Source organism: Sus scrofa, chromosome 5, assembly GCF_000003025.6.
Source record: "Sus scrofa isolate TJ Tabasco breed Duroc chromosome 5, Sscrofa11.1, whole genome shotgun sequence".
NCBI lineage: Eukaryota > Metazoa > Chordata > Mammalia > Artiodactyla > Suidae > Sus > Sus scrofa.
Window position 1 is genome coordinate 48,060,316 of NC_010447.5, and position 26,819 is coordinate 48,087,134.

The 26,819-nt window shown below is 37.0% G+C and overlaps 1 protein-coding gene across 14 annotated transcripts in view; it reads left to right on the plus strand.

The window, feature by feature from the left end:
* LMNTD1 (lamin tail domain containing 1) overlaps positions 1 to 26,819 on the plus strand; it is a 557,729-nt gene that overhangs the window by 218,143 nt on the left and 312,767 nt on the right. The window lies entirely within an intron of this gene.

A 26,819-nucleotide genomic window follows, 5' to 3' on the forward strand; every position in this document is an offset into this window, starting at 1 on the left:
GCTTGAAACTGCATTTTCCATATGTTATTATGTAACACTAATTTCCTATTCTTTCCCAGTCTCTAGGCTAGTTCTAAGTGCACATCCATAATGTAGTTACAAAAAACACTCCAACTCTCATGTCAAAAAAACAGTTGCTGTCACCAATGAAATAATAATTAAGTGGCTTCTGAACACCATCCTTCTTGAATTAATACTAAAACCATTTTAAATTAAGGGCAAGCGCTCTGCAGAAACTCTTGAACTCACTAAACAATTGCTATTGCTTGGTTCTGGTAGATTTGCTAACTTTTCTCAGTTTCTTTAGCATGAAAAATCTCACTCAAATTCTCATTTCTTTAGATATATCCATATTTGTAGATACTTTAATGAAATGGTAAAGAACAAATCCAGGAGTCAGAGAGTTGTGTGTTAAAATTCTATCTCTTATAGTCACAGTTAGTTCAAGGAAGTTATTTGACTTCTCTGTGACTCATTTTTCTCATCTGTAACATGGAGTAAAATATCTACTTCATGCAATTGTTGCAAGACAGGTGAGCCTGTGCCTGGCACAAGTAAACTGGTAATTCTCATGTAGCTCTCCACCATAATTTATCAGACTTTCTTTCACTGGAGCCAGTTTTGTATTATGTGTTATCTGAAAATAAATTCCACACTGGTATGAATACTTCTAAACCAGAACTTGCTCACAACCTTCTTGTTACAACAGACCCCAGTAGTCACATATAAAACCAGAATGGAGTACAAGGGATGAAATCTCAGTTGTATTCTAAGATCCTACCAATACAGATATAGGCCAGGGACCACCATCTAGATAGAGGTAGAGCAGAAAAGGAGTCTGGCTCCATCATTAACCATTTGATGTGTGTGATGGGGATGAAAAATGATACCAAGATACAGAAATGTTTATGGGTCATATATGGAAATTGATCTTTCCTTCATTCTTCATATTAGTCAGATGTTATCAGATCATTGTGTCCATCTGGGGTCATCAGACATTTAAAAAAATGTGGAGAAACTAGAACAGAGGCAGAGAAAAGAATCACAAATATGCAGTAGTTATATGAAAGAAATCAAGATATTTGAAACTCTTTAATAAAGTCAAGGATTACTTGGTTTGTTCACAAGAATAAGAAGGGCTTTTCATAAAGATTCAGATCAGCTATTCTTTGTGTCCACAGAGGACCAAAGAGAAAGGAGTACATTAAAACTATGGATGATTTTTATTTTGTATAAGAAGAACTTATTGCAAAGCTGGTGATAAAACAGTAGAGTGGACTGATGAGTTGTTTGGGGTCTGTGATAGGGGAGTTTTGTCTTAAAGCTTTGTAGATAATCACCAGACCTAGCTATTTTCAATTTGGCATCTACCTGAACCTGATTGCTGCACCAGGTAGATGCTGAAGATTCTTTCTAGCTTTGGAACATAACTAGAAAATAGCAAGGAGCTGCATGTATAAGATATGCTGCACAATTAAAAATCTATCAATCAAAGAGGTAGGTCAGGCACAAAGCAGAGGTGAGTATTTTAGCATGCTCTGACTGTTGCACAGAGCACAACATGAGACCCCAGGTCAGCGTCTAACACACAATCCATGTTAGCCAGACTGATGGGATTTTTAGTACTGATTGAATTGGATTTGCATTTGCTGTTACAAAAGGGACAACCAGCATTTCCTAGAAGAGTTTGTGTGCATTGACCCATAAATGGTGAAACAAACAAAATTAAAAAGACTGCTATTAAGTTAATAATTCTCAGTATGGATAGGAATGTTTCCCTTGTTAAGAGTCAGAGTGGATTCATTCTAGAAACAGTTTTGGTGTAGAGACTCTCACTTGTTACAGATTACTGACTTTAGTGCTTGGCTGCCAAAATACTTTGGCTCATTCTCAAGCCCCAAGAATTGCATAATTTTTTCCTCTGCTTATGCTCCAGAGCCATCAGCAATATCTCTGGATGTCTTTTCTTCTCATTTTACTTACTTCTTTTGTCTCAAGTCACCTAAGAATTTCTGTGTACTGTTTAGACTGTAATATATTAATGATAGGTCATAGCCATTCACATGATCCTCCTAAAATTGTGTGCCCCTTATTCCTTTACTTGATTTTTCCTTTCTTAACCCATCCACGAGCTTAGATAAGCATCTTCTGCAAGTTTGTATTTCTCCTCTTACTCACACATAGACTGGTACATATATTGACAAATGAAATGTATTTTTCAGCCAATGTTTATTGCCTCTGACCAGATCTAAAAGGCTTGTCTGCATGTAACAAACAAAGCAGAACAATAATAATAATGAAACAAACCAAAACAAAAGCCTTGCGGTTAAAATGAGCTGGGATTTTATCACCTACATGAAAAGGTTTGGAGGTAAGAAGTCCAGGGCTGGTGAGGCAGCTCTGGAGTTAGCAGTTTTGATTTCTTCTGTTCAGCTACCCTGCCATCCTCAGTGCATGGCTTCATGGCCCAGCTGGGTTGTAGCTTTAGCTATCACATCCACATTCTAGGAGGCAGGATGGAGGAGAATAAAGAGTAGACTCATCTCCTTCAAGAAAATTTCCTGGAAGTCCCACACATCACTTCTAGTTGGTTCTTATTGACTAAAACATAGGTATGTGGCTGCTCTGAGCACAATGGAGGATAAGTGTAGTTTTTTACTCCAGGTGATGGTATGCCTCACTATCATGGAGAAAAGGAATCAATGAATGACAAACTGGACAATGGGCAGTTTTCACTCCAGAGCCCAAAAGTTGTGTTGGCAAGAAGAGGGTCAATCCAGAAACAATGATTTAAAATGTCAGTGGGTGATGTAGACATTTCCCTTTGATAACTGTGCACCAAACATTGTGCGTAGTTTTTCATTAAGTATTACATCCAGGAATTCCCGTGGCTCAGCAGAAAAGAATCTGACTAGTATCCTTGAGGATGCAGGTTCAATTCCTGGCCTCACTCAGTGGGTTAAGGATCCCGCATTGCTATGAGCTGTGGTGTAGGTTGCAGATGCAGCTCGGATCTGGTGTTGCTGTGGCTGTGGCGTAAGCCAGCAGCTACAGCTTCAATTCAGTCCTAGCTGGGAACCTCCATATGTCTCGATGCAGCCCTAAAAAGACCAAAAAAAGAATATAAGTAATATACCTCCAGCCCCACAGTTCGTGGTAAGGTTGCTAATTGAACCCAAGCAGTCAGATCCATGAACCTGTGCTGTTAACTGTACCACTGTGTTGTCTGTAAAGTAGTATAAGAACATTGCCTTTTTAGGAATTTTTTAGCATTGTCCTTGGCAGAACTCTCAGGGACTCTGTGGTGTTGTTTTGTTATGATGACACATAAGTGTGTGAGAGCATATGTTTGGAATAATAATAATATCAATGCCTTCATTTGGACACTATACACTATTTTCTGGAGATGCTCTGAACACATAATTTGTTAGTGTGACATCCTGCTCCTGCCTTATCTTTCATTTGTTAAGTGTTGTCTTTATTTTTCTGCTTCCTAGAAATGTGGAACTGTGTAAAGTTTACTTCAGTTAAGCCTAGTAGATACAGTGCATTCATTCTTTTGAAGCATGTTATTCTTATAGCTATAGCTGAGATTTATTCATGATTCAAGACTGTGATGTCAGTCTGTTTGGTTGGGGAATGGCCAAATTGAAGCATTGTCAACTTAGGCACAGCATAGATGACAGGCTCAGTGTAGAAAACAAGATTAACAGGTTTTGATTTTAGTTTAGAAAAAGACGTCTTATTGTTTGGATTGTACAGAAAAAAAAATCAAAATTTTAGTCGTTATACAGTGACAGATGTTTGGCAGACTAAAAAATACACCTTTGTCCTACTGAATGTCAAATTAATAGAATGATACCTTAGGGGAAAACTAATCTCAAAACAATCCTTTTAAAAAAAATCCATATTTTTTCTAACTCAATTATTATATGTTCTTCATAAGAAATCAAAACCTTCAAGTAAAGCATCCATTATATAAGCCATTTCATGTCAGTTAGTGTGTGAAATAGTCTTCTTTTTCAATAAGTGGTGAAAGGTAGGGAAGATGTGACGCTTATGGAATTCTTTATTATTTCAGACTGTTCTTAAAAGGGATTTTCATAGTTCTTTATTTCCATAAGTCATGTCATAGTTTTCCAGAAAGAACTGATAGAAAATTGAATAAAGATACTGAGACAGCTTATAAAAAATATTTATTACAGAAATTGTCAAACATAAAAAAATAGGCATGATACTATTAAGAACTATCAAGCACCCATATCCCAGTTCAACAGCTATCAACATATGGCCAGTCTGTTTCAACTTCCCCTCTACCCTCATCCCCTTCCTTCTACATGCTGGATTATTTTGGAGTAAAACTCAAACATCATCTCATTTGTATGTAAATATTTCATTATGAACCTATGCAAAATATATATTCTCTTTAAAAAAAATATATCCAAACATAATATCTCTTTTGAAAAAAAGTAATAATGGTATTGAGAATATATTTATTCTCTTTTCAAGTTTTTAGCAGTCAGCATGTTTAAATCAGAATCCCAGCAGGTTCACATATTGCATTTGGTTGTTATGTTTCCAGTGTTCTTTAAGTATAGAGGTTCGTTTTTCTTCTACTAATGTTTCTTGGAATGTATTAGTTGAAAAAATTAGAAATTATCTCACATTGTGGATTTTGCTGATTTGTATTCCTGTGGTGTCATTTATTATGTTCCTCAGTACCCTATATTTATGTAAATTGACCAGATTCAGGTTTGACTTTTTCCCCCCTTTTACAAGAATACCTCATAGATAGTATTGTAAACTTCTTATTGAATCATGTATCAGGAGGACAAAATATTTCTCGTTTTGTGATGTTAAGATTGATCATGAGGGCACATGTGTCTTTTTCAAGGAAAGTTTTGTCTGGATATATGCACAAGAGTGGGGTTGCTGGGTCATATGGTAGTTCTACATACAGTTTTCTAAGGTACCTCCATACTGTTCTCCATAGTGGTTGTACCAGCTTACATTCCCACCAACAGTGCGAGAGGGTTCCCTTTTCTCCACACCCCCTCCAGCATTTGTTATTTGTGGACTTATTAGTACAGTAGAAAATTGATGGAACACTGTAATCCAGCTATAATGGAAAAAATAAAAATCATTATATAAAAAAAGACTGATCAATGTCAGCCAAATCTTTTCATTATATAATCTTTCTATATCATCAGCTTTTCACTTAACAATTTTAACAGCCATTTATGATTACCACTTAAACCAGTTATCCCATAGGGATTGCAGAATTGAGATAATCTCATTCTTTAATTTCTTCTTTAGTTATTAGCTGGAACTCCTCTATAAAGGATAACTTTGCTACATCAATTATATGATTATCTTGTGTAGGAAAGGCACATAAAAGCTTGATTTTATTTTCCATCATCAATTTTCAGAATAATAAGCAGATTCCTTAACATTTGGCAGTGTCCCCCAATGGGCTTTTTAAGTGTTATTGCAAACACTTAAAAACATATTCAATATGTTTTAAAACATATTCAATATGTTTCAGTCTATTGTTGTTGTTATTCCTTTCTGTGTTCAGATTGACCTGTCTTTTGGGCAGGGAGAGCATCTTCAGAGAGTTCTTTTCAGGACTTTCTGGTTCAACAAGAAGGTCCACATTCATTTTATATGTTTCTTGACCTAGATCTTGAATTAATTCCTCTGGTTCCTTTTAATGGAAAATGGTGTTTTAGAGTCCTCACTCTAGTTACTAGGTCATCATTGTTTCTAGACCTCATCAGTAGTAAAGCTAGAGAAAGAGCTGAGAAGTTCACACTAATATTTTCAATTCAAATTTTGATTATAGGATTTTTACTTGATTTATATCTGTATTGTGTTTCTCTTTCTGTAAAAACTTTGGTTTCTAAATGGAATAATGTAATTATTTATTTGCTTTGTTTTATAAAAATTTCAGACATTATGATTACTGAGGAGGCTTTTGATTATTGAGAAGACCTTTTTTGCACATTTCTTTTGTCCTTAGAATATATCCCACTGGAGATTTATAGAAAAATTACTGTTTTAAAAAGTCACCTTGAAGTAACTCTTCTCTGAGTGGTTAAGTCACTCACACAACTCAAAACATAAATTATCATTTTCTTTCAGCTTTCTAACTTTAGGGGTTGATTTTTTAAGTTTTTATTTTTTAGGGTGATATAAAGCATTTATATGTTTCCAGTGTAAAATCTATAAAATGTACAAAAAATCTAATTTCCATACCTATTATTTCCCTTGATTCCAAGTCTCACTCTAGGTAACCATTATTAGCTTTCGATTTATTTTAGCATTTCCAAAATAACCAAATGTGTGCGTGTGTTTGTAATGGCATTGTCTCTCTTTCTTAGCTATAAAATGACATAGTATGCACATACTATACACATTGCTTTTCTCATTTAATAACATATCTTTGCGATCACAGCTTCACAATACTTATTTTGTTGTTGTGACCTTAGTTTATTCAATTAGAGCACAGTGGATGGGCATTTGGGTTCTTCCTAATCTTTTGCTATTACAGAAATGTTGCAATAAGTAGCCTTCTTTACCAATTACGGTTTATTTAACCAACATTTTGATAAGGACGTTTGGATTATTTCAAATCTTACTTTTTATAAACTGAAGTGTGATAATCAGGATAATTGATAATGCAGGAATGCATATGAAACTGTAATTACCCTACTAGATTATAAGTTCCTTGAGAGTAAAGCATTTTATTTCTATGTACATAACATGAAGCTCATCAATTTGAAGGTATTTTGGATTTATTGATTGACTAAGTTAAATGGGTCTTGAAAAATATATCAGGGAAACACATTCATCATTTTGGAAAACATATGCACATCAACACATTAGTGACTTTCAAGACCAACAAAATAAAATTTCTTTTCTACCAAATAGGTTTGTATCTGTACTTTAAGGAAATTTCCTATCAACAGAAATTATTTCCAAAGAAACACTGAACAAAGTTGAAGGAAATGAAAGAAAGAATAGTATATTAATTGAGACACTACCACATGCAAATTAGGAAAAAAAGATCACAAAAATTAATCGTGGTTAAGTAATTCAGATGTTGGGGATAGTGTTAAATTAAACAGATGGTATTCTTGGAGATCCCTTATGGTGCAATGGGTTAAGGATCCTGTGTCATCACTACAGTGGCTCAGTCGCTGCTGTGGCATGGGTTTGATCCATGGCCTAGGAACTTCTTCACACTGCAGGTGCTGCCAAAAAAAATAAAAAATAAAATAAGCGGATAGTAATCTTGTCTCAAGAAGCTTATTTTCTAGTGGGAAAACAGAGATAATAGACACATAATGAAATACATATTTTAGAAAACCGACAATGGCTAAAGGAAACCGACAATGGCTAAGGAAGAGACGTAGGGTGGGATTCAGAGCACAAGTGGTGGGTACAGCCCTAGATGGGAACAGGGCTTGGTGGATTTGGCTAAAATTTGATTTTATATATGTTTTCCAGGGAAGAATGCAGTGTTAGTGCATAATGAGATGATTCTAGAAGGGGGTGAAGTAATTGATTTGGAGAGTGGGAAAGTAAAGTTACTAGAGGAATGTAATTGATATCATGCTTTGTACTTCATTTATGAGATTATTAACAAAAACTGTTCTTCCAACACCTCTTGTTAAATGAAATTTTACTGACTGTGGTCTGGCTAAGGGGGTTAAGAACATTTTTTTTTTCCCACTCTCACTAGGCTGATTGGAGTAAGAATTAGCACTGTACTAGTAGGAAATCCATAGATAGCAATGTCAATTGTGCTGCGTTATCACCTTTGACATAAATACTTGGACATGCAATGATCTTAGCAATCAGTTTTCTTTCTTAGGAATTTGGAACTAGGAGCCTAAGGGAATGAGGCAGTTAGCAGACATTGCAGACACTGAAGGGGATCACGAAGAGATACAATTGGATAGAGTCAGGGCTATGACAAGCTAAAGTTAGGAGAAAGAAAAACTGTGTTTAAGCTGAAAAATCTTTCAGAAGGAGCAGAAAGGATACGCAGAGAGAGGCAAAGAAGGAAGAGAAGTGGAACAGAGTCTTTCTAGCTGTCTCGTTTTCTGAGAATGTTCCATGCCCAATTTCCGTCAGAATATTTTCTTGGAGAAAATCATCTTTGACTTAAACAAGGTTGAGTTGGTATAGTGGATGGCTGTCATTTCAGTGTACCCAACATCTGTTTTCTCTGTTTTGCTAATAGCACACTGATTCTTCTCTAGGAAAACTATTCTTCCTCACTGAGGTCCGTGAAATTTGGATGCAGCTGATATGGGGGGAGCTCATCATTCTTCTCCACCTTACTGCAACTTTCTTATTATAAAAGAAAAGGCACCAGAGCTGATCTCTAAGCCAGGAAGAGAAAAAAGTTAGTACTTGTGTTCCTGTCTCCTCTACCGCCCCACCTTGCCCTGACCTGTGAATCACTGAGCTCCTGTTCTGCCTTAGACAATTCTTCTGGGAGAGAAATCTTGTTTGCCTTATCGCTTGAGGGTTCTTAAAACCCTGAATTCTGTGATACTTCCAAAGAATAATCCTATGAAACTTAGCATTTCGTTATCTTTACCTTCATCTCCTAGAAGTTTTTCTTTTCACAGATAGCTAGAAGCAATGAGAAGAGAAATTTAATCTTTGAATTTTAAAGTTTTGTCTGAAAGCTTAATATTAGGGTATAGGCTATATAAATGAATTCTGACAAGTTCTAGTCCTAAGTACAGCTAAGGTAAAGAAATTGTGCCATTACAGTGACTAATTTGCCAAATATTCTTTTCTTAAGAACCTTAAGATTTGAAACATAGGCTAAAGTGACTGCATTACTTTTTCAGAGTCACCCAGTCTTCAAATATGCCATCATCTATGACTGCTCTTAATATTGAAATTAGCCACCAAGATCTTTGGCTACATTTGTTTCTTTTTTCTTTTTTTTGTCTTTTTGCCATTTCTTGGGCCACTCCCGCAGCATATGGAGGTTCCCAGGCTAGGGGTCGAATCGGAGCTGTAGCCGCCGGTCTATACCAGAGCCACAGCAACACGGCTCTGAGCCGCGTGTGAGACCTACACCACAGCTCACGGCAACGCCGGATCCTTAACCCACTGAACATGGGCAGGGATCGAACCTGCAACCTCATGGTTCCTAGTCGGATACGTTAACCACTGAGCCACAACGGGAACTCCTACATTTGTTTCTTGATGATGATTCTCATTTTCACCAGCCTGGTCCAGGATCTCATTATTTTGTGCCTAGAACATTGCAATATGATTACGGTGTGTCTCTGACTGGATGTTTTTCCACTTGCTTTCACCATGCACACATGTTCATGTGGCCTTTTTAAGACAATGGATTGTCACAGCATCTCCCTGATCAAAACCAAAACTTCATTTCTCAGCCCTACAAATCTCCGTGATTTTGTCCATACCTCTTTTCACTCACCTATGTGAGCTTTCTGCCTAGTTCATCAAATAATACAGTCAACATGTATTTATGGGATAGCAGGATCTGTGCTATGGCTGAATATGCAGCTATGAATAAGATATCACCCCTATCACCCCAGAGCAAATATTTCTGCTGGAGCAGCCAGACAAGTAAAGAGGAGATAAGCTGGAGAACTTTAGGACACCAAAGCAATAGCAACTCATCCAGTCCTGGAGGCTCCAATAAGACTTGCTTGAAAAGATGGCATCTCACTTGAGCCCTGTAAGACAGGTTGACTGCTCTGTTCATTGGCCCAACATATGAGAAAGCTGTAGCTCAGACCTTAGCCTATGAAATACTTCATTACTACCTGGTTAGTGCCACTGATCTCCTCTCCCCACTCTGAGCTGCTGAAGTATTCATCCATCCATTCATCTAAGGAACAAATATTTAATGTGTCGTAGTAGGTATCAGGAACTGTGTAGGTCCTGAGATACAGCAGTGAATACTTGAGTCCTTATTCTTTAGAACTTAGATTCAAATGGAGCAAAGAGAGAGTATAAAAAAAATAAAAATCATTAAAACATATGTAATATGTCAGGTGGTGGTTGCTGCTATGAAGAAAAATAAAACAGGGTAAGAAACAGAGTAGGGGTGTACTATTTTAGATGGAATGAAGTCTCCCTGTTAAGATGACATTTGAGTAGAGAGATGCATAAAATATGAAGAACTGAGGGAATAAATTTCCAGGCTGAAAGACCTTTGAGTGTAAAGGCCATGCAGCCAGGGATGTGTGGAGTTTAGAAACAGCACTGACTTGGCGTCATTCATTTAGTTTCTCATTGTCTAGCACCTCGATTTCATGTGGGTCTGAGCTGTTTCTCTCAAACATGTTTTCAGTTTAGGAAGGCTAAATTCTGTAATTCAATTTTTTATAATGTCTCTACTAATTCCACTTACTCTAGATTTCCTGTACTCTGTTCAGTGTCTTTATGAGGTTATCAAGAAGTATTCAAATGACTGAATGTGAAGTGGGATTTATTCATGCTCTTGATGAATTGTATATGCTATAAGGCACTCGTATTTCCCTTTCCTGCCTAATATTAAAAGAGCGTACTCCATAGACAGTGAAAGAAAAGGGGGCACAGTGGAGAGGGGAGATGCAGAAACACAGAAACTATCCTGAGTACCAGTTTCAGGGGCCTGAGAGTCTGCTTCTAGAGCAAGAGCTAGAACACTTCTGGCAGTGTTTTTTTAGATTTTGTGTTATGCTAGGGATGGCCTGGGAGCCAGAATTGGATGGATGACTCCAAAAAACTGTTGAGTGAATTGTAGTCTATGGGTTTATTAAGTATTGATCAGTGACCCAGCTCTAGTCTGAAACAGCCTCAGAACTATCTTTCTGAATAAGCCATAAATCCAAAGAGATTGTTCACTAATTTAACCGGCAGTCTCATTGGGGAAGCTGTGGAATTCTTTAAAAATAGGAAGTTAGGAAAATTTGAAAGTTAACTTAAATGTTTGACTTTTAAAACACTTGACGTTGGAGTTCCCGTCATGGCTCAGTGGTTAATGAATCCGACCAGGAGCCTTGAGATTGCGGGTTCGATCCCTGGCCTTGCTCAGTGGGTTAAGATCTGGTGTTGCTGTGAGCTGTGGTGTAGGTTGCAGACCTCGGCTCACATCCTGCGTTGCTGTGGCTCTGGCATAGGCCAGTGACTACAGCTCTGATTAGACCCCTAGCCTGGGAACCTCCATATGCTGCAGGAGTGGCTCTAAAAAAGACAAAAATAAAATAAAACACTTGATGTTTCACATATCACTAAGGCAAGTAAGATTAATTAAGGAGCAGATGGCCCTGAACACTCTGGATTCCTTCTTTTTTTCTTTTTCTTTCTTTTTTTTTTTTAAAGGGCCGCACCTGTGGCGTATGGAAGCTCCCAGGCCAGGGGTCAAATCAGAGCTGCAGCTGCCAGCCTACACCACAGCTCTCAGCTATGTCGGATCCTTAATCCCACTGAGTGAGGCCAGGGGTCAAACCTGCATCCTCGTGGATACCAATTGGGTTGGTAACCTGCTGAGCCACAGCAAGAACTCCCTGGATTCATTCTTATTTGAGGCTCAGGAAGTGCCTCATTTATTTTTCATTAGGTATTTTAGGATATGTTTAGCATGTAAATTCTTTAGGTGCTGAGTTTGAATAGTGTGATCTATAGACCTCTGGGAATCCTGTGACATCAAAACTATATTCATAATGATGCTACAATGTCATTCTCTATTTACTTCATTTTAAACATCTGCACTGATGGTAAGGAAATCTGCTGGTGTCTTTGCAGAAATCAAATGGGCAGCACCAGACATCTTGTTCTTAGCTGCACTCACTGTTTAAAAAGATAGAGGTTCTTACTTAACAATGTTCTTGATGAAGCAGTGAAAATTTATTAAATCTCAGCCCTGGAGTACAAGTGTTTTAAATATTCTGTACACATTAAGCACTTCTTCTGCATACCAAAGTACAATGATTGATTACAGGAAAAACTATTGTTTGAGTTGCAAGCTCAACAACTTAAGAGACTAGCTACAAACTCTCATTTTATCAAAAATGAATGAAGTGAGCCTGTTACTTCAAGGAAAATAACTGACAGTTGGTACCAAGGATAAAATTAAAACTTTCAAATGAAAATTCAAATTTTGGAAATATTTATATATTGAAACTTTCCAAAATTTAAAAGGTATTTTTAGGGTGAGATTTGTGTTTATTATGTAGATATTAACAAATGTGATATGTTGATAATCTTTAATGAAATATGTCAACATTTAGAAGAGCTACATAACTCAGTGGACCAGTATTTTCAAATGATCAATGCACAGTGTTACAAAAGCAAGCATGGATAAGAGATCCAAAGTATAACATAGACCAGTGAATTTTAATGTAACACAGTATGAAAAGTTCATTGATATGATTTTAGATTCCACACTGCAATAACCGTTAATAAATTAGCACTTGTCAAGTTTGGGTATCATGTCAAAGAAGAATATCCACAATTATCTGAAAGGCCATTGCAATATTCCTTCCAATAACATATCTGTGTGAGCCTAGCTTTTCTTCATATACCTCAACCAAAGCAACACATGGCAATAGATAGGATGCAGAAACAGATATGTGGATCCAACTGTCTTCAGTTAACCCAAACATCAAAGATATCTGCAAAAAATGACTACCTTCTTACTCAAATTTTTTTTTTGGTGACTATATTAACTTAAATAAAATAAGTTATTTGTATTAACATATAATGGGCTCATCACTGTTATTTTTAAATTAATTAATATCTATATATTCTCAGTCTTAATTTTTTTGTGTAGTAAATATCAATAGACATAAATAGATATAAACATCTCTTTAGGCTTTAAACTCTTTTTTTTTTAAGGATCTTTCATTCTCTAATTGTTACGTAGTAAAAATAATTTAATAATCTAATCAGCAACACAGAAAACAGTCACATTTTCCCCTGTTGACATGAATGAATGCATAGGTAAGAGGATTCTGTATATGCATAGATAATTTTTTTTTTTTTGCTTTTTTAGAGCTGCACTCTTGGTATATGGAGGTTCCCAGGCTAGGGGTTGAATCGGAGTTGTAGCTGCTGGCCTATGCCATGGCCACAGCAATGAAGGATCCAAGCCATGTCTGCAACCTACACCACAACTCACAGCAACACTGGATCCTTAACCCACTGAGCAAGGCCAGGGATTGAACCTGTGTCCTCATGGGCAAGTGAGGTTTGTTAATCACTGAGCCACAACAGGAACTCCAAATGGATAAATATTTAGATAGATACTTTCTCTCTGCTTCAGAACTTGGGATCAGAGGGTCGAGTTAAGCACAAGCCTCAGTACATGATTAATGGTCCCTGTAAAGCTCTGGTCCTCTTTTATTTAAACTCTTCTAATGTGTTTGCTGTGTATCTTTTTCTGTTTTTGCATGTGTACTTGAAAAGCATGTTTTATGGTGCATATATGTTTAATTTACATAATTGTAATATTTTGCAATATATAGATAGAATTTTCTTTCTATTTTTCATCTTAGTACTATGTTTTGAAGATATAACTGCTGCATATTAATAAGAAAAGCTATACAGATAAATCATTTGCGTTGTGTACATTTTTCTTATCATATTCAGCTACAGATTTTATGGCAACATTGGAAATTTTTGCCCTTTAACATGACAAACACAAAAAACCACTTCTAAGATATAAAATTTATGCAACCAAATACAGAATGACTTTACCATTGTTCTCAAAGACTAGGCCACTGAACAGCTTTTGTTGATGGTGTGTGTGGGCCGTGTGCTTGTTCACACCATGAGGGTTTCGAATAAACGTGAGACAGACTACAGGGCTTCAAAATTGTCTTCACAATTGTATAATCTTAGGCAAGTTACTTAACCTTTCTGTCTTTCGATCTCATTGTCCATAAAGTGGGGTTAATAAGAGTACCTACTTCATGTTGATGTGACGATTAGATGAATTAATATTTGTAAAGTGCTGAGAACAGTACCAGGAACTTTCCATAGGTGTTTATGAAGTGGAGTGAAATGAATGACAAGAATATGCCATCTGAGAACATCAGTTTGTTCCTATGAATCATAATCTGCTTTTCCTGTTAGAGCATTTCTCCCCCTTTATTTTCCTGAGGAAAATGTTTTGGTAATAAATTGTTACTGACTGAGCACGGAGAGAGGTAGGAGGATCCTACTGTTATTTTTACAAGCATTCAGTTTTTATACCTTGGAAAGAGATTTTAAAAGCCCCAAGAATGACATCACATCCTTTGGAAATTTTATACAAAATATTCTAAATAGCTATTAGAATCTCAGTATAAGAATCAGGAGCAGAGATTCATGGATCAAGGATATTCATGTGCATTTAGACTAAGAAAACTCTACACTTCATTCTTTAGGGGCCATTCTCTTTTTGTCCATCAAGACCTCTGTGACTTCACTCTTCTTTCCTGACCATGGAAAACAGAATTCCCAGTATCAGGATCTGTGAAGTCAGAGCAACATCAAGAGCCTCCAGGTGATTTCCATGACCAAGTAATTCCTGGCAGGAGGCACTACAGCTTTCACTGCTTTTACCTTTATCACTGATGCTGATGTCATTTGGAAACACTGAGTATCAGAAAAAGATGAGCATTTTTTTTTGTTGTTGTTGTATCCACAGCAGGCAGAAGTTCTGGGCCAGAGATCGAACACAAGCCACAGCAGCAACAACACTGAGTCCTTAGCCTCTAGGTCACCAGGGAACTCCAGGTGAGCATTTTTAATGGGACTTGAAGAAGTCTTTCAAATGAAAAACCAACCATGGGATGAATTTTTTAATTTGAAAATCAAGCTAAATTTAATTGTTCCAGACTGTTTTCTATTGTAGGACATTGCTAACTTTGTTTCCAAGAGTGCTTGCAATCACTCACTTCTCAGATTGGGCAACCTGGGATATAGCTAGATGAACTGTAAGCTGTGAATTTTACAAATGTTCTTGTTTAATCTATAAGCTATTTAAATAGAGCCATTCCACAAAATGCAAACATGGTGATCAGTGGAATTTTATTTTTTTGCATGAAACAGATTACAAAAATATGCTGGCTTTGGCATTCTGAATCTTTGCACAGTCAGAAGTCTGGCAGAATAGTCAATAGATGAAAACATAAGCAGGGGCCACCACTGTGATTTTTTTCATGCTTCGAAGTTCAATTTTGGACAGAAATGTGTTTCCAGTTAAAAGGTAATCATTTCCAATTCCTTCTGATCGCTGGATCATATTGGAAAGAAACAGCCTGAAGACTACAATTGCTTTTAATTACCACTGGATATTAACTGAAATGATCATTTCCTTCCTATACATTTGTATTTTTATAGAACAAACAAGAACAAAATAAAGACATGGCCTTTTAATACTTTATTTCGAGAAGGATACTTATTTGACATTACCCTCTTTGGTTTAGAATTTCTCAGGATTGGATTTTTCTAAGTTACCTCACCAAGGACTGCAGAAGGAGCCAGATCAGTTTAATACCTTTAAATGGTCAAATTTAAAGTTAGGTGACATTTTAAAAACTCAATAAGGCTCAAGAGAGTTCATGCACTTCTCTGATTAAAGAATTAAAACTATAAGATACTTTAGACTAGGTTTTCTTCTAACTGCATTACACTCCTACCTGCCCATAGCATTTTGAAAATGAATGTACTGAAATTATTGAGAGAGACAAGTTAAAAAAAAAAAAACAAAACAAAATCTCAAAAGCCAAAACAAAACAAAACAAAAAACCAAACCTACTCTCTTTCACGCTAAAGTCATGGAATATTCAGTATTCCATTTTACATTAGTTTTAATCTTTATGTATTATTGAAATGCTATAGATAACAAATATTGCTCTTGGCTAGGACTTCAGAAATATATCCTAAAGCCTAGCAATGAATAGCGGCACCAAATTCTGCTCAAAATAGAAATGAATGGCAAATACAAAGAAATTGCAAGCCAGTGTCTCAATTCTGAACCTGTGTGCCTAAGCAAATGTACTCTCTGATACTTTTCTGATTATTTCAAGATTTCTGTCACAAATTAAAGAAGAAATGACTCAGGAAATTGATTCTGTTATAGAAATATGCAGTCTCTAAAATGAATCCATTATTTGGGTTTCCCAAGGAGACATTGGCAATAAAGAAGGGAAATTTATATGCATGTCTGGCAAGATCTCATAAAGCAGTATATTTAATGAATCCACAAAATGTTAATTAATAGCATACGCTGTGGAGTCAGAGCTACCTAGGCAATTCACATCCATCTTTACTAATTCTGTGTCCTTAAAGGCAAATAACTCAACTTCTCTGTGTTTGAATTTTTCTCACCTCATAAGTGGCTAATTATAGCCCCTCCCTCAAGAATTCTGGAGACAATTAAATCAGATAAAATGAAGTGTTTGTCAAAGCACAGAAACATAGTTAGTCCTGAATAATAATTATTGTTATTATGCTTGGGTATAAGGAAATACACAAAAAAGAATAAACGATTGGCCCTGCCTTCAGGAATATTATCCTCTCACTGAGGTTTCGACATACATACATGAAAAGTTATATATCTTGTACATCAGGATATGATTCAGTGAGCCTAGTAAAAGCTTTAGGACTCTGGAGAGAAGGAAATTGCTGTGGAATGCAGTGATGTGATAAGGTTTAGTGGCGGGGGGAATTTGAGCTGGGAACATAAATGAAACACAGGATTCAGATACTGAGAGAGAAGGTGTGGTTAATTCCAAATATGAACAGTGGAGGGAAATGATCCTGTGCATAGACTTTGGGGGATACCTCTAGACCAGTGGATATACATGTTTGGCTACAGCAGGAAGTCATTTTTTGTTGTTGTTGTTTAAGGCCGAACCTGCAGCATACAGAAGCTCCCAGGCTTGGGGTCACATTGGAGCTGCAGCTTCTGGCCTGTGCCACAACCACAGCAATGTAGGATCCCAACTGCGTCTGTGACCTTCACTACAGTGGATGGTAACACCGTATCCTTAACCCACTGGGTGAGGCTAGGAATTGAACCTGTGTCCTCACGGACACTAGTTGGGTTCATAACCTGCTGAGCCACAATGGGAACTCCCAGAAAGTCATTCTTTTAAGAGAGAGTATGAGAAGCTGTAGGAAGTTAAGTTACAGATGTCTGTAAAGGGCCTGGGGATTTTTGAGTAAAAGGAATGAGATAACTGTTGAGGAAGATTTACTTTGTTTCTTGTTAGATGGGCTGAAGAAAGGATCAGATGGAGGAAGGAGGATGAATTAAGGGTTAATTTATGTGTAAACCAAGATGGATGTCATGAGCTTGGAAAGAGAAGATTACGATAATACTAAATTAAATAATGCAGTTTACAGCCATCATCTGGCTCAATCCTGCCAACAACCCTAAAGAATAGATACCGTTATTTTACCCACTGCATTGAGGAGAAAACCGAGGCTATCAGGTTAAGCAATTAACTTGCAATAACATAGCTAGACATTGAAAATGATGGGATTTGAAGTCCGGTTTTCTTTTTCTTTTCTTTTCATTTTTTTTTTTTGTCTTTTTGTCTTTTTAGGACCACATCTGTGTCATGTGGAGGTTCCCAATCTAAGGGTTGAATTGGAGCTGTAGCCACTGGCCTACACACAGCCACAGCAACATCAGATCCAAGCCACATCTGCAACCTACACCACAGCTTACGGCAGCGCCAGATCCTTAACCCACTGAGCAGGGCCAGGGATCGAACCCGCAACCTCATGGTTCCCAGTTCGATTTGTTTCCACTGTGCCATGATGCCACAACCTCATGGTTCCTTGTTCGATTTGTTTCCACTGTGCCATGATGGTAACTCCCTGAAGTCTGGTTTTCTGATCCCAGAATTGGAGTGCTTAACCATTGTGCCATACTGCCTGCTACTTATGAGAAAACTGGTGCCTAGAAATTTATGCAGTATTTACCTTACCAAATATAGTTTCTTCTTAGATCACATCCTTGCTTGAGCAATACTGTGGGGAAAAAAAAAAAGACCAACCAACTAAGAAAAGCAAAAGTGGGAAAGCTTCATGGTGGAAAAAAGGAAAGGCTGCAGGTGTGCCATCTTTGGGTGGTGTTGGTGCGGGGAAGCAGTAGGCAGGCTAACTAGAAATGAGGCATCTAATAGGATTGATTAGGGGTACGTACTTGACTTTTCCTGATTGGGACTGGGTTGGAAGTGGGGACAAAGATGAAGGGAACTCTCAGTTATTAATCAAGTCCTGGCCATTTGGGGCTGATTGTTAGAGGTTATTGTTTAGCTTCCTGAATTGTCACTAAAGACATCAGTGTGGTTTCCTCAAGTCTGACTTCCAGCTGGCTAATTTCCTCTGTTGTTTATTATACGTTAATGGGTTGGTTTCCTGGGTAGGTTGCTGCAAATTGTGGATCAGAGTTCTATTTTTATATATGGTCTGGCCATTTCTTGCTTGTATATTCACTCAGTACTTCTTTAGGGTTTAGTTGCTTATAAACTCCTTAAGGTACTTTCTGATTCTAGAAAAAACATTACCCAAGATATAAATGTCAGAAATTTAATTGAAAATTTATTTGGCAGTACAGAATTGCAGCTGAGCATTCGAGGCTGATAGCTGTACAATAGTTTATCCCAGAGCCAACAATAGGCCAAGTCTGCATGTACCTGGTTATATATCTCAGCTCAGTTTCATGCCTCCCCCTTTCTATATTCCTGAATTACAGGGGAGCTGGGAAACTATATTTCCCAGCATCCTGAGCCAGCTGATTTTAGATTCTCTGATGAGAGAATCTTCCTGGAAATGTGGAGAAGGAAAAATCCATTATTCTGGGGTAGCAGCCATAAGCAGGCAGGTAGGGACTGGTGGATGGTTCATGTGAGGTTTTGCCAGTGGCTTCCAAGCATCCCCCTAAGAATCAATCACTTGGTAAAACAGCTGAGGTCAGTGGAAGCAGCTTTCTTGATATTCTTGTACTTTTAGACTTCCTGAAAGCTTGCGGGGGGCTTTCCTGACCTTTGTTCTCCTAGAGCTTTGAATAGTTTTGGCAAATCTTTAATTCTCAGTGTTAAACTATGTTTTATTCAAAATATGTCGAGTGTTTTTTGTCTTTCTGACTGACCTTGATCAGACACTCTGCCAAAAATAGGGGTATACACATCCTCTGAGAATGTTCTGGATGAGAATAGAATATACTTTATTGTTAAACAGCCAAGACAACTGAGAGAAAAGGAGTAAATGATTTAAGTCTCATATATTATACTTAGCTTCTTAATACAGGGATACTTTCTTATTTTATTTTTCCAGTGTTTAGCACAAAACCTAATACAAATTATTCACTCAGTAATGTTTGTTAAATCAAGTTGAATTAACAGATGAACAGATGATGAAAACAGATGAACAGATGATGAAATGGTAATTTAAAAGCAGACCAAGGCAAAGAAACAGCTGATCAAAAATGAAAGGGATAGATATAGAAGGGAAAATAATAAAATCATAAGTGACAGTAAAAATATATCCTGCTAAGGCTCTTCTACAGGGAGGAAATTCAAGATCAAAGCATTAATTAGAAACAGTCTTAGGATGATCTCACAGTTGTTTTTTTTTCTGGTTGTATTTTACCTTTTAATGCTTCTCCCCACATTCCTTCATGCCTATTTCTCTTAACTCCTTCCAGGCTAACCTTAAGTCCACTCACTTTGTGCCATCTCTATTGTTACAGTCCTAATTCTAGCCATGCTTATTTCACTGGACTTCTGCAATAACTTCCAAACTGGGCTCTCTACATCCACGCAGCCCCATCTGGTTCATTCTATAGAGCTGCACTGACTGTAGGGTAGCCACTAGCCACATGTGACTACAGAGCACTCGAGATGCTGCTCATTTCAGTTGGATGTTCTGTACATTTCAAAGAATTAGCGTGGAAAAAAAGTGGGATGTCAACAATTTTTTACATTGATTATGATAATGAACTGATAATTTGCTTGTTGGGTTAAATAAAATATATCAGTACAATTAATTTGATTAATTTTTTTTAACTAAAAATACCTTTAGTAGAAAATTTAAATTTCCTATGTGGCTGCTCTAGATAATAGTCAGTGACCTTTTTGGAACAAAAATTAGTTCATCTCATTACTGTGCTTTCAACCTTGCCCATATGATAGAAACCAAAATGTATACTGGTACCTTCAACTTCCTATCTAATCTTGCCCCTGCCCCTTCTCCAGCCTCATCTCATATTCCTCACCCTGGTAACTTTGTCCTTCTTGCAGTTACTCAAAGGCATCCTTCTCTTAGCAGCAGTTCCCTCTCACATGTTCTCTCCTACCTGAAATATTTCTCTCACTCCTCACGTGCCTGGTTCCTATTAATCCTCTAGGTTTCAGCTGAAATTTTACAACAGGAGGGAGTCACTACTTGTTACCCTGACTTAGCATGGGCTGCCATAACATAACACCCCAGACTGGGTAGCTTATACAACAAAAATTTATTTTCTCAGAGTTCTGGAGCTTTGGTTCTGAGATCAGCTTGCCAGCATGATTGAGTTCTGCTGAGGGCTCTCTTCCTGGCTTACAGACCTCTACCTTCTGGATGTGCACTCACATGGCAGAAAGCTTTCTGGTGTCTCTTATGGAGGTGCTAATCCTATCATGAGGGTCCACCCTCCTGACCTCATATAAACCTACGGATCTCCCAAAGGAGATCCCACCTCCAAATACCATCACAATGGGGGTTATGGCTCAATTCAATTCAATTAAATTTAGGGAAGACACAATTCAGTCCATAGCACTCCCTAGCCTATATTAGATCCTCTATTATTTTTCATCCTGTGTAACCCTTTTCACAATTTATAATTGTGTATTTATTAGTTCCACCGAAATAGCATAACAGAGTTCCCAATAAGTAAATGTTCAAGTTAGAAATTTTTATTGGGCTTATATAATTTCAGAGCCAGAAGGAACCTTAGATGTTACTAGACAAATCTATTTGTTTTAGATATGAGAAAACTAATACAGTTACATTTTTACTGAAAAGGCAGGGATAGGGACTTAATTCTCTTTTCTGTTATTTACATCGTATAGAGTTAGTAACATTTAGACTGAGAAACTGTGAAACATGAAGGATAAGATGAGAAGATCTTGCTACACAGCTATGAGAAACACACAGGTTTAACTCATACCATGATACTATTTAATGTGAACCCACTCTGGAACATTTTAAGTTTCAGAGAAACCTGGGCCATCCTTTGCTGGTTCCAAATAATACAGGTGTTTTTTCCTAAAATAATTCAGATTATATCAAAGGAGTTAAATTGATTGCAGTGTCTGTTATCTCTCAGCTTTGTTTGACATAAAGTCTTCATTTAGCTTTGATTTTTGAAAGATGTTTTTATTGGGTATAGAATGTTAGGTTGACAGTACTTGAAAGATACTGTTAATTGTCTTATTTCTTATTGTAGTTCCTCTGTATGTAATGTGTCTGCTTTTCTTTAGCTGTGGTATAGGTTGCAGACATGGCTCCAATTTGACCCCTGGCCTGGGAACTTCCCACATGCCATGGGTGTGGCACTAAAAAGCAAAAAACAAAACAAAACAAAAATTTTGGGATCCAATGCTAATTCCATGTAGATATTGTCAGGATTGAGTTAATTTTTAAGACACCCAGTCCAGGAAGTTGAAGAATTGCTTGGTGTAGAAAACCCATGCATCTGGTCTCAAAAGGGAGGTGCTGTGAATAGTAGGGGAGGAGTTGTGTGCATTTTCCATTACTGAAAATATATTTATGGACTAGTTTAAGATAATCACAAAAATCCTTGTAGGCTTTATGATTCTTTCCCCTTTACCTGCCCTCTCATTTCCAATGTGCACATGTTTTAGAGGTAGTTATTATTATGGTATTAATTAAAAAAAAAAAAAGAAACTGAAAACTAATGGGAAAATAAGTCCATACCTCTATGGCTTTTTCTGTTTTTCAACCCTGACTCCTTTAAAAAAATTTTCTCTTTTTCCTTTCCTTCCTCCCTTCCTTCCTCCCTCCCTTTCCTTCTTCCTTCCTTTCCTTCCTTTCCTTCCCTTCCCTTCCCTTCCCTTCCTTTCCCTTCCCTTCCCTTCCCCTTCCTTCCTTCCTTCCTTCCTTCCTTCCTTCTTTCTTTCTTTCATGCTTGATTTACAATATTGTGTTAGTTTCAGGTATACAATACAGTGATTCAGTGTTTGTGCTCCATTATAGGCCATTACAAGATACTTCTTTCAATTACTTGGACAATTGAAGGACTTTGGAGAAAATTTAAATTAAACTATGTGTTAACCTAACATTATATTTTATAAGATATGCTAATTTTAACATCAAAAATTTCAGACATAATTTATATTCACCAATAATTTTGGATTCATAAATTTTATTGAAAATGAGACTCTCTTGAGAATAAAGTACAACCAGTCCTGTTCAGTATCAGTGACTCACCTCTTATCAGCTCTTTTTATACAAAAAGATAAAGTTGGTAAAAGAAGCCTTGTAATGCCCCTGATTGTCTATACTATATAAAGTCAAATTTAAAGAGATTATGCTGTAACATGGGGTACCATCTAGGGTGCCTAAAAAATGTTCATTGTATATGATAACACATGTGTATGATGAATATTTCAGTCCTAAGTATTACCGTGTTTCATGAATATACACTTTGCCATCTCCTCGTGCATGTACATATTAAAAATCAAGACCGCAATTAGAATTGTAACCCTGGAATTTCAAAAATCTGCATGGAGTTAAGGTTTATATCATGGGAGAGTGCCCCTTTGCCACAACCTAAAGCTCCACTAGGGCTTGAGGCATGGAGATTAAATTTCTGTCACTCAAAATGGGGTAAAAGAAGAGAGTTATTCCTATTTAAAAGTGTGAAGCATTGAGGAAGGCTAAAACTAAATGTAATTAGAAAAGGCCTGTATGAGAAAAGGTGAAGGGAAACAAAGCTGGGAGATTCTTGTGATCACAATGCAAGGATTGGGAATAGGAAGAGGGAAGAAAGTTTAGATGGAAGTATCTTAGACTTCCAAGCAATCTAAGGAGGGTCAGCAAGACCCTCAAGGAGTCCTAAAGCCGAAACTGGCCATCAGGAGATTCCTGAACTCCCAGGAATGGCCTGTCTTAGTATCCTTGCTGTGCTTAATGTCCTTACTGGAAGCATCCCATGGGAAGCCTGGCCTCAGTGCAAGCACAGGGATGGATCTGAGAGTATTGCAGCTGGGGCCCTTGATCAAGTAATCTGTGGTTAGAGGTGTGCGAGGCACATTCTTATGCCCACCATAGTTATTTTCTTAAAATATTAAATATAGTCCAGGAATCAAGAATGAATTTCATGTAAATTATCCAAATCTTCCTAATTGCAAGTTCTATCACAATAGACTCTTACACTATTACTCAGAGAAGATTGGCCACCATAAAAAGTAAAACAACACACTTCATAAGTCAGGTGCAAAGGAACATCACTGCCAAGGTCCCAGTGATGTGCTCATTTCACTTACACCTGAAACTCTACTATGGCTTAGGCAAAAAAAGACATACATTTGGGTACATTAGTTTTCCTTTTATGACAAAAGCAAGCCAACAAATTTGACATCAGAGGCCATTTTTTTCCCTGAAACTAAACTCAAGAAGGAATTTGCTATTTGCTTCCCTGTACCCAGAACACTCACTACCATAATGGGTCATGTCTCCAATTATGAGCTTACAAATGAAACAGAAATGCAGTTCAAGGAGATGATTCTTGTATTGATCTTCCATAACATGGAGGACTTCACATTAAACTATAACTTGGTCAAGGAATTTCTATGTCTGGCTTTAATAATATGGCTCAGATATTCTAAAATAATACTGAGACAGAACTCAAAGAATTCATAAAAGGTAATAAGGCTGCTCACTAGACTAAACTGGATGTTCCCAATTACTTAATATTGTAGGAAGATTGTTGGCCATTCCTTAAGAGAGGCCAGTCCTTAATACAGGTCAATTTATAGCAGAATTTATAATCAGTGTTACCTAAAATATAGTATGTACATCACTCATAGCCCAAGAGAATATTAGAAGAGAAAAAAATTTAATTTTCATAATTAAAATGTTATCTTAATGTGTTGTAGAAAAAAATGTATAATCTATTAAACCCTTGGGTTTACAGATAAGGTTGGTGTAAAAAAAATTAAGACAAATATTAAATAATACTGTGTTAGCAGACATGGCAAAAATCAAGTGATAAAAGTGAAATGGTGGGCTGGATAATGTCCCTCAAAATATCCACATATTAATATGAGAATCTGTGAGTGTTATCTTAGGTGGTAAAGGGGATGTTGAAGATATGACTAAATTAAGAGTCATGAGATGAGGAGATGATCCTGGATTATCTGGGTTGGCCCACTGTTGTAATCACAAAGGTTCTAAAAGCGAGGCAGGAGAGCCAGACAAAGGGGTAGATGTGACAGGGAAAGCAAAGAGGTTAGAGTGATTTGAGGAAAAGGCCCCTAGCCAAGGATCAAAGGTGCTTCTAGAAGCTGAAAATTACTAGGAATGAATTCGCCCCTGATGCTCCAAGAAGGAACCGCTCCTGCCAGCACCCTGATTTTAACCCCATAAAACTCATTTTAAATTCCATCCTCCAAAACTGTAAGAGAATAAATTTCTTTTGTTTTAAGCCTCTAAGTCTATGATAATTTATGGCAGCAGAAATAGGAAACTAATACAGATGGCAATCAAATGACTAACATTTGTGAAACATTGCTTTAGCAAGTGTCTAGTGCAGATATTTAATGTTGATCAAGGCAATAGTCATAAGCCATAGATGCCAGGCTTAGGTGTATCTCATTTGTTTATCATTCAACAAACATTTCTGTAAGTTGTTCATTACCCTAGTATATAATCCATCTGGATCTTAGAGACTTGAAATCATTTTTGGAATTTACTGATAATAATTATAACCATTAGTAGCATTTATTGAGCATTAAGCTGGTCAGGCATTGTTCTAAGAACTTTCTTCATGTTATCTAACTATGTGATATTATCTAAATTATGGGATAGTTTCCATTATAATCCCCATTTTATAGAAGGGAGAGGTAAAATACCCAATATCACACAGTTTTGGTATCAGCTTAAAACTCATAAGTCTGTCTATCTGGAGCCTGAGTTTTTATCAAGTTTGAAGAGCTTTAGATTTCTCTCCCAATTTCTTTGCTTAACTTGGGCTCAAATCCCCCATTACAAGATTACTCTCCTAGCTGCAGAAGACAAAGCAAAATGAGATTGGAATAGTTTTGCCTTCCTTCTGCCATCTGATGACATGAAACAATTTCCTACCCATACATAGTATCAAGTCTGTGCTCATCACTCAATATTTACTAATACTGTGTTTGCTAAAAAAATTTCTCAAAGGAAGCTACTTCGAATATAAAATAACATCAAGTAAAACAGATTTTAACAATACCAAATAAAAATCATGGAGAAGTGTTAAAATGTAACACTCAGTTAAAACACCATTAATTTCCTTTCCGGGAGTTGACTGACTAGTCTATGCTTTTGGCCTTGCTTTACGGAAAAGCAGTAGTGGTTTTCTCCCACATTTTAGGCACTTTGGGCATCCGGTCTCTCTTCCAAAAAGTTGAAGTTGTATTGGAAGACCTCTATAGCTTCTTTCAGTTTTTAGATTCAGTGACGTCAAAATATGTGTTTGTTCTGGGAAAAAATAATTCAACAGAACCCTGCCTGTTAATATGACATAGGACCCTGACTTACCAGTAAATATCCCAGCAGACAAGTATCTTTGATGCCAGTCTTCTTACTGATCTTTTAGGCTATTGATGAAATGGGCTCCCTTTCAGCAGGTGGGACCATTTCATTGTGGTTGCTTGAACAGTCTACCTGTCTCCTGTGAACTTCATACCTCTTGGAGAAATTCAGAAATTGAGCTCTCATTGTTCTATCTTGATCTACTCCACTTTTCCAAATACTGCCCGTTTTGGCCATATCAACTATTAATATCACTTAGATAGCAAGCTCAGAATTGTCCAAAGTCAAGAGTATTGCAGAAGAAATATGTGTATTAGATATATGGTTGGACTAGATGACTTCTTAGGGTTACCAGCTATCTCAATTTTCTAGGGACTACCCCAGTTTTAACACTAAAAGTCCCCAAACCCAGAAATCCCTAAATCCTGGGAAAACCAGGAAGGTCGGTTGCCCTTTCTGAAGTCCTATAAATCCTAAGATTATAGATGAAGTGCTGTCCAGCAGAAATTTCTGCAGTTATGGAAATATTCTATATCTACACTATCTAATTCAATATCTTGCATGGCTCTTGAGCACCTGAAATATAGACAGTGCAATCAAGGAACTGAATTTTTAACTTAATTACCTTAAATTTAAATAGCCACATGTGACAAGTGGGTACTATATGGAATAGCTCAGCTCTAGGTGATGCTATGAAAGTGGTCATTAGTGAGATGCTTAGTAGCCCTAAGGGAGGAACACTGCAAAGTGGTAAAATTACACAGTTGTCTGACACAAACTTCCAGCTTTATGTCCAAGTTAGTTGTAGAAGGTTGTCCATTATGGAGAACAGACTTGTGGTTGCCAAGGGGGAGGGGGAGGGAGTAGGATGGACTGGGAATTTAGGCTTAATAAATGCAAACTATTGCATTTGGAATGGATAAGCAATGAGATCCTGCTGTATAGCACTGGGAACTATATCTAGTCACTTATGGTGGAACATGATAATGTAAGGAAAAAGAATGTATATATGTATGTGTAGCTGGGTC